The sequence below is a fragment of the Tamandua tetradactyla genome, chromosome 13 (assembly GCF_023851605.1).
Source record: "Tamandua tetradactyla isolate mTamTet1 chromosome 13, mTamTet1.pri, whole genome shotgun sequence".
Taxonomy (NCBI): Eukaryota; Metazoa; Chordata; class Mammalia; order Pilosa; family Myrmecophagidae; genus Tamandua; species Tamandua tetradactyla.
The window spans coordinates 81,342,272-81,361,210 of record NC_135339.1 but is presented as its reverse complement, the minus strand read 5'-3'; the positions used below and the strand labels follow the sequence as shown (position 1 = coordinate 81,361,210).

Below are 18,939 nucleotides of genomic sequence, written 5' to 3'. Positions count from 1 at the left end.
TGGCCCAGCCACTCCACAGGGTGAAAGCCTCTGGGATTTTTCTCCAATGAAAGCAGAATTTTAGATCTCCGTTCCTGGGAGGGGGGAACCAACCAACCCAGTTGTTTTTGGAAACTGGGGTGTGTTTAATCCTGGGTCCCCGAGGGTAGGGCTCTGTGGGCTGTGGCCCTGGCTCAGGGCAATTTCACTGTTGTAACCACAACCTGTTCAACACAGTTCACAGAAATCTGGTAATTGGCAAAAGATACGTTTGCAGGCAGCTTTATTGGATTCAGGTGGCTTGAGCTGGGGACAAACCAACACTCACATTTAGCTCAACAAGTAGAACTCGGTGTCCACTGACCTGGGTCAGACGCCCTAGAGAGAGCCAGATGACACTGGGTCAGCCCTCCAGGGCTGCCTCTGCCAGTGGGAGAGTTGAGCACAGATGTCACAGTGTTAACCCAGGCCAGTTCCCAAGCAGAGGCTGAGGCCAAGTGCCCCAGGGCCGTGTAAGTGGAAGAGGTGAATGTCACCGCAGAGTCCTGAGAGTTTTCTTGGGGAGGGGGTTTCTTGGCTGAACTTTGAGGTGGCCTTGAATTAAATCAAGTAAATTAACACTTGAAAAGTTATCTGGAGGCAAAGAAATAAAAGGCATCTGGTGTTGCAGTTAACAGAGGCTTCCTTAGTCATAATCAGGGAATTGGCAACTTCAACCACATCCTGGGCAGGAGAAGACAAGGGGAAAGTGTGGGCTTGAGTCCAGGAGGCTTGGACTTGCATGCCTGTTCTGCCGCTCACTGCCTGAGTGACCCTGGGCAGCATCGCCTCCTCTTTCTGCCTCAGTTTCCTCTTCTGTATAACGTGGATAATGATTGCATCTGCCTTGTAAGGTTGTTGTGAGAATTAAATAAGAGCATGTAGATAAACTTTTAGTGTAGTTCCTGGCATGCCCTAAGAGCTAGAAAAATGTTGTTGTTATTTATTGTTTTCTGCCCCTTAGGTGCTGATCCTGCCTCTGAGCAGGTGGTAGGCCCTATGCCAGGAATGCCTCCTTGCCAGCTGTCACTCCTGCCTCCTGTTTCTCGGCTTGTCAGAGCAGGGCTCTGCCGTGTAGCCTCGGCCCCACCTCAGCTGATCCTGGCAGGGGGCTGAAATCCTCAGGCTCACCCTCAGGCATTAGCCCTAGTTACCACCCTAGATCTGGGCCCTGGCTCCTGCCCAGCTCCGTAACCTGGATGGGGTCAGTCACTCTGTGAGTGGGTCCTGCCCCTGGCCCCTGACTTGGCCTTGCCTTCATAACCCATCCCTCTTCTTTCCTACCTTTAGTTCTGGAGCCCTTCCTCAAAGAAGTCTGTTCCCAGTGGATTCGAGAATGCTTCACACGGGATGGAACAGAAGACCTGCCAGCTGGGCCAGCAGTATGAGCGCTGGTGAAGAGATACTAAAGCAGGCGACAGGGTTGGAGAATGGCAGGTAGGTCAGGATGGGGGTGGGGTGGGAGGGATCCAGAGTGTCTGATGGAAAGAGTTAGGGGATAAAGCAGAGAAGCAGAAGGTCCTCGTGGCGCTGTTGAATCATGGTGACCTATCCTTCTGAGACCCAGACTGCCCGATTAAGCTTTTATATTTCCATACTTGGGACCTGGGCTCGGGATTTGAGTCGAGCCAGTCGGTGTTCCCTGCTATTGCTATACAGACTAGAGAGAAATTTTGTGATTGACGAGCAACCGTGAAAAGTCTGTGACATGCAGCAACGGAAATGTATTTAGCTTTCAAGTCTGCGAGCCTGTATTGACCTTGGCTGGGCAGGCTCGCATATCTGAGCACTGGCTGGAGGTCTGCCCATCTTTCTCAGTCCTGGCTGAGATGGGGGGGCCGCTCAGTTGAGTTCCAAGGGGCTCCTCTCAACGAGCTGACCCAAGCGTGTTCCCGGGGCAGTTTCAAAGGAGCAAGAGAGCAAGTGAAAATGCGCAAGCATTTCTCTGAGCCTCTGCTAGCATCCCATAGGCCAAAGCAAGTGCAGAGGCTGAACTCAAAGGTTGGGGAAACAGACTCAGTTGCCTTTGTAAGAGGAACATGGAAAGTCACGTGGAAAAGGGCCTGGCTATCAGGAGGGTTGAAAATTGGGAAGACGAATGCAATCGATTTATTGTATTATACTAAGTTAGGAGGATGTGTGGGCAGTTGCTGGTCATTTTGCCTCCCATGGGGAGAGAACATATCTGAAAATGGAACCAGGCAAAGAGAGGCTGAGCCCATTAGGGGGTAAACAAGCCAGAGCCCTGGTCCAGCTGTATCTGCAGCTTCACCCCTCCACCCCCACCCCAGGCTTCCTAGTTAGGTGAATTAGTAAAGTCCCATTTGGACTCAGCTGGTGGGAGTTGGGTTCCCACTACATGCAATGGAAAGGAGCCTGACTAATGCTGTTCACAGTTAATCGAATTTGGTGGCTGGATGTTAAGACCTGGTGGGATAAAAATATAAGTGGTGGGATGGCCAGAGTGCTGGTAAAGTGGTTCTCCAAAAAAAAAGTCCGATGCTTAGTGTTTGCCAATTTCTGTGGTACAAATACTTCCATAATGGTTGATTTTAAGCGGCTAACCATTTAACAACCACCTGGCAAAGTTCCTGAACATTTAACAATGTGTTCTTGGGAGCCAGCGTGACTGGCTCCAGCTCACCACTGGGGCAAGCTGATGGGAAGGCGGCGGTGTCTTGGACACATTAAATTTGAGTTGCCTGCAGGGCTTGCAAAGGAAGATGCTCAGAAAATGTGGAAATCCCAGAACCTGGAGCGTACAAGAGGTTTGAGCTGGGGAGAGTTATTGGGAGGTGGCCTCATTTCTTTTGGAGGAGATTAACAACCCATTAGGACATGCTATTTGACTCAGTCACAAATTAGCGACCCGCAAGCTGAATCTAGCTTACAAATAGTTTTTTTTTTTTTTTTGGTACACATGGTATTACTAAAACTACAGTTAGCTGTCAGTGATTAAAACTCAGAGAATTTCACCAAAAATAGAGATCTCCACCTTCCTTTGATCACTCAGATTTGGCCCCACTGGGGCTGTGATAGGCTGGGGAGTGACGTAGAGAGGTGCTGCCTTCTCTAGGGCATGTCCCCTGCAGGCCCCTGGATGCTTTGCTTGGTTCTCCACCTGCCTGGCCTCGGCTTTAGCTCAGGGGAGACACAGTGTTGAGGCCACTGTGAGGCTGGAATCTGTCTCCTGCTCTCCCTTCCCTTCCTAAAGCCTCCTCGGCAACAGACACTCATTTATTCTGTGCATGAGCCGCTGTTGGTCAGTATTTATTTCCAGAGTGAGAAATATTTGATTCCAATTAGGGCCAGCAATTGAAACCCATGCAGGGTCAAAGATGCAGGCCAGGCAGTGATAGAGAACCCCATGAGGCAGGGACAGGAAGGGAAAGAGTGCAGCTTCTACCCTGGTCCCCATGAGGCCTTTGGTAAGTAACTCCCTCCTCACTAGCGTCAGTTTCCACCCCTCTGCAATGGTTCAATCACCGTTCTTTTCAGTGTGAGAACTTGAAATACCATGTGTAAATTTCCTAGCATAATCCTGGCTTGCGGCAGGAGCTTTATAAATATATGGGGAATAAATGATGAATTAACTGGTTATTTGAACTTAGTATCACTTCTAGCTGAAATAGGGGACGTAGTTAAAATGTGAATAATGTTCCCCAGACCACATAGATAAAATCAGAGAAGGTGGTAGAATGTTCCAAGAAAGTTCGTCCCTGGTTCTGTAATGGAATAATGCAGTTTTTAGTCAAAAGAGAATTTATTCCAAGATCAAAACAAGTAATTCCAGAAATTGTAATAATGACAAACTTTGATGGTTATCCTGACAGACATGAAGTTTACATATTAGAGTGCAAAATAAGCCTCTTTCCTGTTTTGTGTGTTCTGAAAGAAGTTAGTAGATGCTATATGAAAAAAGGATTCTTGCTCAAATATTTGGGGAAATGCTCAAGTGAGAAAAGATTTTTTTTACTGTAGGGCTTTCCAGAGCCTTTAATATGTTAATGTATAGTGTGAATTTCCTAAACAGGGATAGAGCATGGAGTGTTTTCCAAATATATTTGGCCATAGGACTTCCCCTCCCTCCCAAACTAGCATTTCATAGAACTCAGTGCTGGGAAAAACTGTGATTGTTGATGAATATTGTCCCTCACCAAATGCCATACATTCTTGTAGGTTTCAGGAGGGCTCTGGTCCTGGATAAAACTGTCTGGCCACATGGGCATGTGATTTTCGTTATTAAATGGAGGCTGATCACAGAGCTTTGGGCATGAAAGGAAAGATACCAGGTATTGAGCATGCCTGGGACATGGAACCTTTAAGACATCTGGGGATGGCTTCCTGCAGGCAGGTACAGACTGCCCTTGTAGGGGGAAGGTGGAGACCCAGGGAAGGGACCCAGCTGCCCAAGGAGGCTCATATCTCCTCTCTGCTCCCAGTCCCTTCCGGGCCCAATGTAATCTGCAGAGGCACTCACAGTTTCCCTATGCACCTGAGCACAGGTGAGGCTCTTCAGGGCCTGGGGCTGGGGTTTGCCTGTTCCTGGAGTTTTCTCCTATGATCTCCTTATTTCTTTGCCATCAAACCCCATCAGCTGACTTTGCCTAGCAATGCCCTTCCCTCTAAGACCAGAGGGCCCAGGCAAAACTCAGCCTTAATCCCTTTACTTCCAAAGCTGTGCTCACATCTCCTTGACAAGTCAGTCTCCTGACTGTAGCGAAGGCAGGGGAATTAGTCTTGTAGCTGGGTATCTTTGTGTTCAATTAACAATCAGGGCTCTCTTAATGAAGAAAAAGGAAGATTGAAGACGAGATTCAAGGAGGTAACTAGCAGTCTTCCACAGCTTACCTTACACTTTTTTTTTAACGTTTAAAAATTTAAACACCTATACATGCTCGCTGATGAAAATTTGCAGAATATGGGCAATTTTAAAAAGAAAAGAGTCCCATGACCACTAATCTTGCTTCTTAAAGATAATTATTATTAGCCTTGTGCGTTGGTTTGAAAATATTATGTACCCAAGAAAAGCCATGTTTTAAACCTAATCCAATCTTTTGGGGACAACCGTTTCTCTTAATCCTGATTCAATATTGTAGTGTGGAAATTTTGATTAGATTATCTCCATGGAGATGTGACTCTCCCAATTGTGGGTGTGACCTTTGATTAGCTGGAGATGTGACTCCATCCATTTCAGGTAGTTTACTGGAATCCTTTAAAAGAGGAAATGTTTTGGAGAGAGCCACATATGACAGAAATGACAGAACCTCCAGAAATGACAGAAGCCATAGATGCTGACCCTTAGAGAACAGAGAGAGAGATATTTGGAGATGCTTGGAGCCCAACAGATGTCACCATGAGATGTTAAGCAAGCCTGGAGAGAGCCAAGGGAAGCCAAGAGATGAAAGCCAGCCCTGGAGAAGCAAAGTGAGGAGCCCCCACAGGAACAGTGGCTGAAAGCAACAGAGCCTAGGAGCAAGGGACCAGCAGATGCCAGCCACATGACTTCCCAGCTGACAGAGGTGTCCTAGACCAATTAGCCTTTTCTTAAGTAAAGGTAGCCTCTTGTTGGTGCTTTAATTTGGACACTTTCACTTCCTTAGAACTGTAAACTTGTAATTTATTAATCCCCCTTTTTAAAAGCCATTCTAGTGCTGGCATATCTCATTCTGGCAGCTTACCAACTAACACGTTTTGTATGTAATCTTCTTTTTCCCCAAAATTTTAGGTCACACTTTATAGTCAATTTTGTAGTTTGCTCTTTCATCATATTTTCACATCATTGAAATAGCTATTTTTAATGGTGACATAAAATTCTGTCATGAATTTGTATGGCTATAATTATAGGTGCTATAACTTAGTCATTTCTCTAATGGTTATTTAAATTGTGATCAATTTTCCATTATTAACAATAAAGTACATTTCTTGTGCTTTGACCTCAATTGGGATTATTTCCTTTGGCTTAATTCTGGTTCAGATGGGCTGTTACCTCTACTTTTTTTTTTTTTTTTTTTTTTTTTTTTTTTTTTTAAAGGAAAGACAGAGAGAAGGAAGGAAGGATAGAAGGAAGGAAGGAAGGAAGAAAGGGAAACATTTTTAAACATTTTCTTGTTTTATTGTATTTTGTTTTTCCGTTTTTTGTTACATGGGCTGGGGCCGGGAATCGAACCGAGGTCCTCCGGCATAGCAGGCAAGCACTTTGCCCGCTGAGCCACCGCGGCCCGCCCCTGTTACCTCTACTTTTCTTGATATATAATAATAAATTACTATCCCAGAAGCTAATTTGCCTCATTGTCTCCAGGATCAAGAAGTCATCTGGATTTAAAAAGCATATGTCGATCTTTACTTTTGTGATGGTGGTGGTCAAATGACTGTTTATTGGAACATTCTCCTCTGTGCCTCTTAACTGACTGGTGTTGTAGTGCCAGTGCCATCTGTGTTGTAGAGCGAATGGGGGCTGGTGACACTATAGCACACAGACTGTGTAGCCCCCAGGGTCTCATTAATATTCCAGAGAGATCTTTGGCCAAAGCTCTGTCCCTCCTGTGTAATATGGACAATCTCATCTATATTGACATTTCCACCCTCCTCAACATTTTCCTGCTTCTCTCTGTCCTTGGCTGGTTCCTCCAGGGCTTTGAGTCTGGGCCTGTCCATTCTGAAGGACCAATTTCATTATTGTCCTTAGCTCTTTCCATCACCAGTTGCCTTGATGTTATCACCAACCCTTTTTGGGGACAGACTTGTACTGATCTCCAGGGCCAGTGCAGATATGCAGTCAGTTCTTCATGGACAGCAGTGGCAGCTAGTGTGGATCTGGAATGATGAAAGAAAGTTGAAGTTTTGCCTTCTGTGAGCTCAAAGAGGAGTGCTCTCTCTACCTTTCCTTTTTTAAAAAAATTATGAGTTCTCAGATCCCTCACATGCAATTTCCCCTATTATTAGCATCTTACATTAGTGTGGTACATTTACCACAATTAATGAGCCAGCATTGAAACATTATTATTAACTAAAGTTCATACTTTAGTCACATTTCCATAGTTTTTACCTCTTGTCCTTTTCTGTTCCAGGATCCCGTTAAAAAATACATTTAATTGTCAAGCTTCTTTAGGCCCCTGTTGGTTGTGAGTTTCTCAGACTTTCCTTGGTTTTGTTGACCTTGACAGCTTTGAGGACTACCGATCAGCTATTTTGTAGAATGTCCCTCATTTAGGATTTGTCTGCTGTTTTTCTCGTGATTTGACTGGAGTTATGGGTTACTGATGTGTACTTATCATCACATCAGGGGCACATACTATCAACATGACATCACTGTTGAGGTGGGCCTTGATCACCTGGCTGAGGTCGCATTTGTCAGGTTTTCCCAACACAAGTGTGTTGTCTTGAGTTATCCTGCAAGATTGTCTGCTGCATTGTCAGATAAAAGATATTGGTGATGTAATATGCCCCAGAAATGGTCATAAACTAGTTTGTGTCTTGAAGGAAGATTTGGAAACTAAAACAATGCCTCTATCAAATGTTCTCATCCAGTCCAAAAATCACTTAATCTATTCTAATATCTTGAATTACATTGTGGAGAAAGTACTGTTTCACCATGCTTTGGGATGAAAATATTGACATCTCTTAGCAAAGCTAAGTCCTGGTTTCCATTTGTTATTTGCATAAGGATAGCATCAAATGAAGATTCCTATATTTTGAGCACTTTCGGAAATTTCAAAGGCCTCCTGTATATTTTTTTTAGTTGTGAAAAATAAAGCATATAAAAAAAAGCAATAAATTTCAAAGAACACCACAAATAATTGTAGAACAAATTTCACAGTTTGGTATGGGTTATACTTCCATAATTTTAGGTTTTTACTTCTAGCTGCTCCAAACCCTGGAGACTAAAAGAAATATCAATATAATGATTCAGTAATAATGCTCACTTGCTAAATCCTATCTTCTGTTATAATCCATCTTCTCCTAGTTCTTTCCCCCAATCTTTAGGATTATTGAGGCTATGCCCATTCTAACTTTTTCATGTTGGAAAGGGCTGCCAATAATACGGGAGAGGGCGATAGAACCGGCTGATGTTCTGGAGAAGCTGGCCCCTCTGGGTTTCAGGACTTATCTGGCCTAGGAACCCATCTGGAGGTTATAGGTTTCTGGAAAGTAATCTTATCATATGGAATCTCAGATAAAGCCCTAATTGTTTTTAGGGTTGGCTGGAATGGTTTTGGTTAGGGTTTGGCAAACCATGATAAGTAGCAATGTCTAGTTGAAGCTTGTGTAAGAGTAGCCTCCAGAGTAGCTTCTTGACTCTAGTTGACCTCTCTCAGTCACTAATACCTTTTCCCCTCTTTGGTCAGGAGTGTGTTGTCAATCTCACCGTGCCAGGGCAGGCTCATCCTTAGGAATTATATCCCATGTTGCCAGGGAGACTTTCACCCTGGAAGTCATGTCTCACATAGTGGGAAGGGCAATGATTTTACTTGCAGAGTTGGGCTGAGAGAGAGAGAGAGAGAGAGGCCACACACACACACAATTATTTTTGGTGCTCGCACTGGGAATTGAACCCGCGTGTCTTCCATGCAGCGTGTGAATTCTGTCACCGAGCTACTTGTGCTCCCGATTCCTGTAGATTTTTTTAAATTAAAATTTTTCTTTTGAGATAATTGTAGATTCACATGTAGTTGTAAGAAATGGTTCAGAATGAGTACCCAGTTTCCCCTAGTGGTATATTTTACAAAACTATAATACAATATCACAACAAGGGTATTGATATTGATATTGATACAGTCAAAATACAGAAAATTTCCATTATGGCAAGATTCCCTTAATTTGTCCTTTAATAGTCACATCCACTTTCCTGCTGTCCCCATCTACTCCTCAACCCCTGGCAACAGTAATCTGTTCTCTATTTCTATGTATTTGCCCTTTCAAGAATACTATATAAATGGTCATATAGTATGTAGTCTTTAGGATTGGTTTTTGTTCACTTGGCATAATTCTTTAGTGATACATGTAGGTTGCATTTATTAATAGTTTGTTTATTTTAATTGCTGAGTAATGGTCCATGGTATGTATGACAGTGTGTTTAGGCATTCACCCATTGAAGGGCATCTGGGTTGTTTCCAGTATTTGGCTATTATTTATAAAGCTGCTATAAATATTCATGTGCATGTTTTGGTGTAGACATGTCTTCATTTCTGTTGATAAATATCCAGGAGTACAATTACTGGGGCATATGGTGTTTGCATATTTAATTTTTAAAGAAATGGTGAAAATATTTTACAGAGAGGCTATGCCATTTTATATTTCCACCAACAATGTGTGAGTGGGTCTAAGTATCTATCCCTCCAGCAATACAAAACAGTCTTGATTACTGAAGACTTACTTTCTTTCCCAAAATTGTTTTAGCTTTTCTAGTTCCTTTGTCTTTTCATATAGTTTTTGAAATACTCTTGTCTATAGCTACACAAAATTCTTGCGGGGATTTTGATAGGAATTGAATCAGCCTGTTTATCAATTTGGGAGCCTTGACATCTTTACTGTGTTGGTCTTCCAATCTGTGAACATGGAATGTGTCTCTATTTATTTAGAATTTCTTTGATTTCTTTCATCAGCATTTTGTAGTTTTTAGCATATAAGTCCTGTACATGCTTTGTTAGATTTACACTTTGGTTTTTCACTTTTTTAAGTGATTGTAGATAATATTGTATTTTTAATTTTGGTGTCCATGTTCATTCTAGTATATAGAAATACAACAGATTTTTTTTACATTTATCTTATATCCTGCCACCTTGCTGAACTCACTTCTTAGTTATAGAAGTGCTTTTTATTTTTTGTAGATTCTTCCAGATTTTCTATGAAGACAACCATATCATCTGTAAATGGAGACAGTTTTATTTCTTCCTTCCTGAACTTTATGAATTTTATTTCTTTTTCTTGTCTTATTGCAATGACTAGATCTTCTAGCACTATGTTGGGTAAAAGTCGTGAGAGTAGCTTTCCTCATCTTTTTCATAGTCTTAAGGAGAAAAAATTCAGTCTTTCACTATTAAATATAATAGGATTTTTGTAAAAGTTCTTTATCAAGTTGAAGAGTATCTTCCTATTTTTCTGAGCATTTAAAAAAATCATGAATGAATGTTGAATTTTGTTAAATTTTTTTTATTGATTGAAAAATCATATATTTTTTCTTCTGTAGCCTGGTAATAAGATGGGTTACAATGATTAATTTTCAGATATGAAACCAGCCTTGCATCCCTAGAATAAACCCCACTTGGTCATGATGTATAATTCTTTTTGTATATTGCTGAAGTCAATTTTGGTAAGGATTTTTGCATCTGTATCCATGAGGGATATTGGGCTATAGTTTTCATATTTTTGTACTGTCTTTATCTGGCTTTGGTATTAGGGTAGTGCCAGCTTCATCAAATGAATTGGAAAGTGTTCCCTTCTCTTTTTTCTTAAGAGATTGTGTAGAATCATTGTTCATTCTTCTTTAAATGTTTTGTAGACCTCTCTAACCAAACTATCTTGGCCTAGAGATATCTTTTTTTAAATTACAGATCTAATTTCCTTAATAATTATAGGGCTATTTAAATTATCTGTTTCATACAGGGCAAGTGGTAGTAGTTTGTATCCTTGGAGGAAGTGGTCCATTTCATCCAAGTTGTCAAATATTTGTGTTCATAGTATTCTCCTTTTATCCTTCGGTATCTGTGTATAGTGATATATCCATGGGCTACCATACGATCCTCTCAGATTTTTCTTTCTAGCTGTGTGTTCTAGTTTGCTAGCTGCTGGAATGCAATATACCAGGACTGAAATGGCTTTTTAAAAGGGGAATTTAATAAGTTGCTAGTTTACAGTTCTAAGGTCGAGAAAATGTCCTAATTAAAACAAGTCTCTAGAAATGTCCAGTTGAAGGCATCCAGAGAAAGATACCTTGATTCAAGAAGGTTGATGAAGTTCAGGGTTTCTTTCTCAAGTAAGAAGGCACATGACGAACATGGTGTCATCTGCTAGCTTTCTCTCCTGGCTTCCTGTTTCATGAAGCTCCCTGGGAGGTATTTACTTTCTTCATCTCCAAAGGTTGCTGGCTGGTGGACTCTGTGCTTCGTAGTGCTGCAGCATTCTTGGCCCTCTCTGAATCTCTAGCTTTCTCCCAAATGTTTCCTCTTTACATTCCAGTAAACTAATCAAGGCCCACCTGAATGGGCAGAGACACGTCTCCACCTAATCCACCTAAACCACTCTTGATTGAGTCACATCTCCAGGGAGATGATCTAATTATAGATTCAAACATACAGTATTGAATAGGGATTAGAAGAAATGGCTGGATTTATAAAATGGGATTAGGATTACAACACAGCTTTTCTAGGCTACATATATCATTTCAAACCAGTATACTGTTCCAGAATATAGGAGGCTAGAAGGCTTAAATATTTTTTTACCATCACAAGACTTTTCCCCCCCGAAAATAACATACATACATGCTAAAAAGGCAATACATTTCAAAACACAGCACCGCAATTAATTGTAGAACTTATTTCAGAGTTTATCATGGGTTACAATTCTACAATTTCAGGTTTTTACCTCTAGCTGCTCTAAGATACTGGAGACTAAAAGATACATCAATTTAATGATTCAGAATTCATATTTGTTTGTTAAATCCTATCTTCTCTGTATAACTCCATCATTATCTTTGATCTTTCCATCCCTCTCTTTAGGGGTGTTTGGGTTATGGCCATTCTAACTTTTTCATGTTGTAAGGGGCTGTCACTAATATGGGGTAGGGAGATGCAACTATCTGATGTTCTGGAGAGGTTGGGCCCTCTAGGATTCAGGACTTATATGGTCCAGGAACACTTCTAGAGGTTGTAGGTTTCTGGAAAGTTACACTAGTGCATGGAACCATCGTGAAATCTTATATATTGCCTTAAGTGTTCTTTAGGATTGGCAGGAATGGTCCTGGTTTGGCAGGTTATGATAGGTAGGAAGGTCTAACTGAAGCTTGCATAAGACAACCTCTAGAGTAGCCTCTCAACTCTATTTGAACTCTCTCTGCCTCTGAAACTTTATTAGTAACACTTCTTTTTCCCCTTTTGGTCAGGATGGAATTGTTGATCCCATGGTGCCAGGGCCAGATTCATCCTTGGGAGTCATCTCCCATGTTGCCAGGGAGAATTTTACCCATGGATGCCATGTCCCATGTAGGGGGGAAGGCAAGGATTTTACTTCAGAGTTGTGGCCTCACCTTAATAACATCTTCAACATTCCTATCTACACATAGGAACAGGAAATACAAACAGGACCTGGAGTAAGGACTTCAGCATGTCTTTTTGGAAGACACAATTCAATCCATAACACAAGTGTATGGAGATTTTCCCGTTGTCTTTTCCAATTTTTTATTTTTATTTTTATTTTTTTTTTGCCTGTGCAGGCACTGGGAATAGAACCCGGGTCTCTGGCATGGCAGGTGAGAACTCTGCCTGCTGAGCTCCTGTTGACTTTTGGTTATTGGTTTCTAGTTTGATTCTCTTGTGGTTGGAGAATATACTGTGTATGATTTCAGTTATTGAAGATTGTTAAGATTTTTTAATATGGCTCAGTATGTCATCTATTTTTTTTTTTCCTCATGAGCAGGCACCGGGAATTGAACCAGGGTCTCCAGCATGGCAGCTGAGAACTCTGCCACTAAGCCATCGTTTCCTGCCCATATGTGGTCTGTTTTATACATGTTCTGTGGTATTTGAATAGAATGTACATTCTGCTGCTGTTAGATAGAATGTTCTATAAATATTAATTAGACCCTGTTGGTTTATGGTGTTTTTGAGCTCTTCTATGTATGTGTTGATTTTCTGTCTAGTTCTATCAATTTTTGAGAGAAGAGTGTTGAAGTCTGTACTTACAGTTGTGGATTTGCCTATTTTTCTTTTAAGTTCTATCAGTTTTTGCGTCTCATATTTTGCAGCTCCATTGTTTGATACACATTGATCATTATATAATGTGTCTTTCTGTCTCTGGTAATTTATCTGATAGTAATCTTGGTAGCTTGGAATTATGTACCCTAGAAGAACTTGTTAAACTTAATCTATTCCTGTGGGTATGAATTCCCTGTGAATAGGGCCTTTTGATGAGGTTACCTGATTTAAGATGTGGCCTGTTTGTGAACCAAGAAGTGTCTTAATGCTATTACTAGAGGACTTATAGTTAGAAGACCCCAGAGTGAGGAAGGCGTGGGGAGCAGACAGAAGCTGGAATTCAACAGAACTCTGAGGAGAACGACAAAGATGCCATCATATATGCTGCATGTGATGGAAAAGCCAAGGAACCCCACAGTTTGCCAGCCATCCAAAAGACACTATTCCTGGGTGGAAGCAAGCCTTCTAGTCCCTGAAACCATTAGGTAATAAATTCCTGTTTTTAAGCCAACCCCCATTTGTTTTAGCAGCCAGGAATCTAAAACAGTAATATTGCCACTTCTGCTTTATTTTGATTAATTTCTGCATGGCATATATTTTTCCGTATCATTATATTTGAAGTGATTTTTTTGTAGTCAGTATATACTTGGGTTGTGTGTGGCTTTCTTTTAAAACATTGTCAAACTCGGTCTTTAGTGTAAATAGTGTATTTAGACCATTTGTATATATATACATACACACACACATATATATATTTAAATATTTTTATTGTAAACCTTAAAAACATACGAACATTCTTGACATATCAACATTCTATACATGGTGTACAATCACTGGCTCAAAATATCATCACATAGTTGTGTATTCACCACTCTGATCAATTTTTTGTATATTTGCATCTCTCCAGCAAAAGAAAGAAAAAAGAAAAAACTCATACATACCATACCTCTTACCCCTCTTATTGACTACTAGTATTTCAATCGACTTAATTTATTTTAACCTTTGTTCCCCTGTTATTTATTTATTTTTATCCATATTTTTTTACTCATCCGTCCATAGTGTAGATAAAAGGTACATCAGACACAAGGTTTTCAGAATCACACAGTCATGTTGTAAAAGCTATGTCATTATGCAATCATCTTCAAGAAACATGGCTACTGGAACACAGCTCTACAGTTTCAGGTATTTCCCTCTAGTTACTCTAATACACCATTAACTAAAAAGAGACATCTATATAATGCATAAAAATAACCTCCAGGATAACCTCTCAAGTCTGTTTGAAATCTTTCAGCCACTGACACTTTATTTTGTCTCATTTCTCTCTTCCCCCTTTTGGTCGAGAAGGTTTTCTCAATCCCTTGATGCCAAGTCCCAGCTCATCCCAGGATTTCTGTCCCACGTTGACAGGGAGGTTTATACCCCTGGGAGACATGTCCCATGTAGAGGGAGGATGGCAGTGAGTTCGCTTGCCATGTCTGCTTAGACAGAGGGAGGCCACATCTGAGCAACAAAAGAGGTTCTCTGGGGGGGTGACTCTTAGGCCTAATTTTAAATAGGCTTAGCTTATTCTTTGCAGGGATAAGTTTCATAGGGGTGAAACCCAAGATTGAGAGCTCGACTATTGACTTGGTTGTCCCCACTGCTTGCAAGAATATCAAGAATTCTCCAAATAGGGAAGTTGTATTTCCCCCCCTTTCTACCCATTCGCTCAAGGGGACTTTGCAAATACTTCTTTATTCACTGTTCAAATCACTGTGGAATTTATTGGGGTATCACACTAACTTGGACAAACCAACAAAATTTCATGCCCTATTCAAGGTTCCATGTACTTATGATGTTCAATTAAACTGATCATTCAAGTTCAATTAGGAAATGCACTAGTCAAAAGATAAATTTTATACCAAATAAACATTTCTCCCTTTAGTCTCACACAGAGGTTGAAGTTTTGAAAAATGGATGACCATCTATTTTCAACACCTCGCAATACTGACATTCCTTTGTTCTTCCTCATGCAAAAACATTTTTTTTTTGATTTCCAAAATACTTGACAAAATATATTACATGGGCACTAACCAATCAGTATACATGCCTGTACAGTGAATAACCACTCTAGAAACAAACTTCAGTAAACAGAATCTAATGAAACAAAATACAACTTGAAGTATTATCCTTGACCCTGTCTTCAATCAAAAAAGACTTTCTTTTTAATCTTTTAAAATACAATAGTGTTGGTCTCCAGTTGAGAAGGAAACAATCAAATGGGCAAACATGCACCTAATCACTGCTGACTTCCTACTTCATCTCATCCCACCCCACCCTCACTCACTATGGCCTGTCCATGTGGACCATCTTTCTGTTTCTTTTTTATTTTTTTCTTTTAAAAAAATATAGCAACAAACCAACACAAACATCTTAACTTATGATCATTCCCTTCTACATATATAATCAATAATTCACAATATTATCACATAGTTGCATATTCATCATCATGATCATTTCTTAGAAGATTTGCATCAATTCAGAAAAAGAAATAAAAAGACAACAGAATAAAATTCATACATACCATATACCTTACCCCTCCCTTTCATTGACCACTAGGATTTCAATCTAAATTTATTTTAACATTTGTTCCCCCTATTATTTATTTATTTTTAATCCATATGTTTTACTTGTCTGTTGATAAGGTAGATAAAAGGAGCATCAGGTACAAGGTTTTCACAATCACACATTACATTGTGAAAGCTGTATCATTTTACAGTAGTCTTCTAGAGACATAGCTACTGGAACACAGCTCTACATTTGCAGGTAGTTCCCTCCAGCCCCTCCATTACATCTTGACTAACAAGGTGATATCTGTTCAGTGTGTAAGAATAACCTCCAGGATAACTTCTTGACACTGTTTGGAATCTCTCAGCCATTGACACTTTATTTGTCTCTTTTCACTCTTCCCCCTTTTGGTTGGGAAGGTTTTCTCAATCCCCTGATGCTAAGTCTCAGCTCATTCTAGAATTTCTGTCCCATGTTGCCAGGAGTCATGTCCCACATAGATAGGGGGAGGGCAGTGAGTTTACTTGTTGTATTGGCTGGAGAGAGAGGCCACATCTGAGCAACAAAAGAGGTTCTCTTGGGAGTGACTCTTAGGCCTAATTTTAAGTAGGCTTGACCTATCCTTTGTGGAGTTAAGTTTCATATGAACAACCCCCAAGATTGGGGTCTCAGCCTATTACTTTGGTTGTCCCCACTGCTTGTGAGAATATCAAGAATTCAACTTGGGGGTGTTGAATTTTCCCCCTTTCTCACCATTCCCCAAAGGGGACTTTGCAAATACTTTTTTATTCACTGTTCGAATCACTCTGGGATTTATCGGGGCATCACTCTGGACAAACCAACAAAATCTCATGCCCTACTCAAGGTTCCATGTACTTATGGTGTTCAATTAAGCTGTCTACATAAGTTATTTTAGGAACTGCACTAGTCAAAATATAAATGCAAAAACATTTTTAAATTTGTACATTCAATCATCATCATATTACACTCTAGGCATTCCTAAATTATACCATCTCAGTCTTTATCATCTGTCTTTCTTTCTAGTTTCATGTGTGCCCCCAGCCCTTATCCCTTTATCATTCTTACATTTAACTTCATCAGTGCACTTACATTATTGTGAAAAAATCAGGTAGTATTGTGCTATACATTTCTGAAATTTTACAATCAATCCTGTGGCACAATTTGTACCCCTTGAGCACCAATTACCCAATCTCTACCCTATTTCTATCTCCTGATAACCTGTGTTCTTATCTGAAATTCTCCAAGTTCACTCATTAATGTTACTTCATATCAGTGAGACTATACAGTATTTGTCCTTCTGTTTCTGGCTAATTTCACTCAGAATAATGTCTTGTAGATCCATCTACATTGTTACATGCTTCATGACTTTGTTCTGTCTTACAAATGTATAATATTCCATTGTACATGTATACCAAAACTTGCTTAGCCACTCATCTGTTGATGGACATTTGGGCTGTTTTGATCTCTTGGAAATTGTAAATAATGCTGCTATAAACATAGGTATGCAAATGTTCATTTGTGTCCTTGCCCTCAAGTCCTCTGAAGAGATTCCTAGCAATGGGATTGCTGGATCATATGATATTTCTATACTTACTTCCTGAGGAACTGCCAAACTGCTTTCCATAGCAGTTGTACCATTTTACATTCCCATCAACAGTAGATAAGTGTGCCTCTTTCTCCACATCCTGTCCAGCACTTATCGTTTTCTGTTTTTTTGATAATAGCCATTCTGGTGGGTGTGAGATGATATCTCATTGTGGTTTTGATTTGCATTTCCCTGATAGCCAGGGAAGTTGAGCATCTTTTCATGTGCCTTTTAGCCATTTGTATTTCTTCTTCTGAGAAGTATCTGTTCATGTCTTTTGCCCATTTTGTAATTGGGTTGTTTGTCTTTTTGTTGTTGAGTTATGTAATCTTTTGATATATTTTGGATAGTAAACCCTTATCTGATATGTGATTTCCAAATATTGTCTCCCTTTGCACAGGCTATCTTTTTACTTTCTTGACAAAGTTCTTTGATGTACAAAATGTTCAATTTTGAGGAGTTCCCATTTATCTATTTCTTTCTTCAATTCTCATGCTTTGGGTATAAGATCTAAGAAACTACCTCCTATTACAAGTTTTATAAGATATTTCCCTACATTTTCTCCTAAAAGTTTTATAGTCTTAGCTCTAATGTTTAGGTCTTTGATCCATTTTGAGTAAATTTTGGTATAAGGTGTGAGATATGGATCCTCTTTCATTCTTTTGCATATGATTTTTTTATTGAAGAGGGTGCTCTTTCCTGGGTGAGTTGGCTTGACTGCCTTATCAAAGATCAGTTATCCAGATGAGAGAGTCTATATCTGAACACTCTATTCTATTCTATTGGTCAGTGTATCTATCTTTATGTCAGTACCATGCTGTTTTGACCCCTGTAGCTTCATAATATGCCATAAAGTCAGGCAGTGTGAGACCACCAACTTCAGTTTTCTTTCTCAAGATATTTTTAGCTATTCAGGGCACCCTGCCCTTCCAAATAAATTTCATTATTGGTTTTTCTACAAAGTAAGCTTTTGGGATTTTAATTTGTATTGCATTGAATCTATAAATCAATGTGGGTAGAATTGACATCTTAACTATATTTAGTCTTCCAATCCATGAGCATGGTATACCCTTCCATTTAGTTAGGTCTTCCATGATTCCTTTTAGCAATTTCTTGTAGTTTTCAGTGTATAGGTCTTTTGTATCCTTAGTAAAATTTATCCCTAAATGTTTTATTCTTTGGGTTGCAATTGTAAATGGAATTCTTTTCTTGATTTCCTCCTCAGATTGTGCATTACTAGTGTATAGGAACATTACTGACTTTTGAGTGTTGATATTGTACCCTGCCACTTTGCTGTACTTGTTTATTAGCTCTAGTAGTTTTGCTGTGGATTTTTCGGAGTTTTCAACATATAGTATCATATCACTTGCAAACTGTGAGAGTTTTATTTCTTCCTTTCCAATTTTGAAGCCTTGTATTTCTTTTTATTGTATAATTGCTGTGGCTAGAACTTCCAACACAATGTTGAATAACAGTGACATCCTTATCTTGTTCTTGATCTTGGGAAAGCTTTCAGTCTTTATCCATTGAGGATGATGTTGGCTGTGGGCTTTTCATATATTCCCTTTATCATGTTGAGGAAGTTCTCTCCTATTTCTATCCTTTGATATGTTTTCATCAAGAAAGATGTTGAATTTTGTCAAATGCCCTTTCTGCATCAATTGAGATGATCATGTGGTTTTTCTGCTTTGACTCGTTGATATCGTGTATTACATTAATTGATTTTCTTATGTTGAACCATCCTTGCATGCCTGGAATAAATCCCACTTGGTCATGGTGTATAATTCTTTTAATGTGCAGTTGGATTCAATTTGCATGAATTTTGTTGAGGATTTTTGCATCTATATTCATTAGAGA

At 39.9% G+C, this 18,939-nt stretch overlaps 1 long non-coding RNA gene across 1 annotated transcript in view; it reads left to right on the top strand.

Moving 5' to 3' along the window:
• Positions 1 to 1,113: 1,113 nt before the first annotated feature.
• LOC143653259 (uncharacterized) overlaps positions 1,114 to 18,939 on the top strand; it is a 171,379-nt gene continuing 153,553 nt past the window's right edge. The window contains exons 1-2 of the long non-coding RNA XR_013161200.1: positions 1,114 to 1,222; positions 1,309 to 1,455. This is a non-coding gene — a long non-coding RNA (uncharacterized LOC143653259). The remainder of the gene's footprint in view (positions 1,223 to 1,308; positions 1,456 to 18,939) is intronic.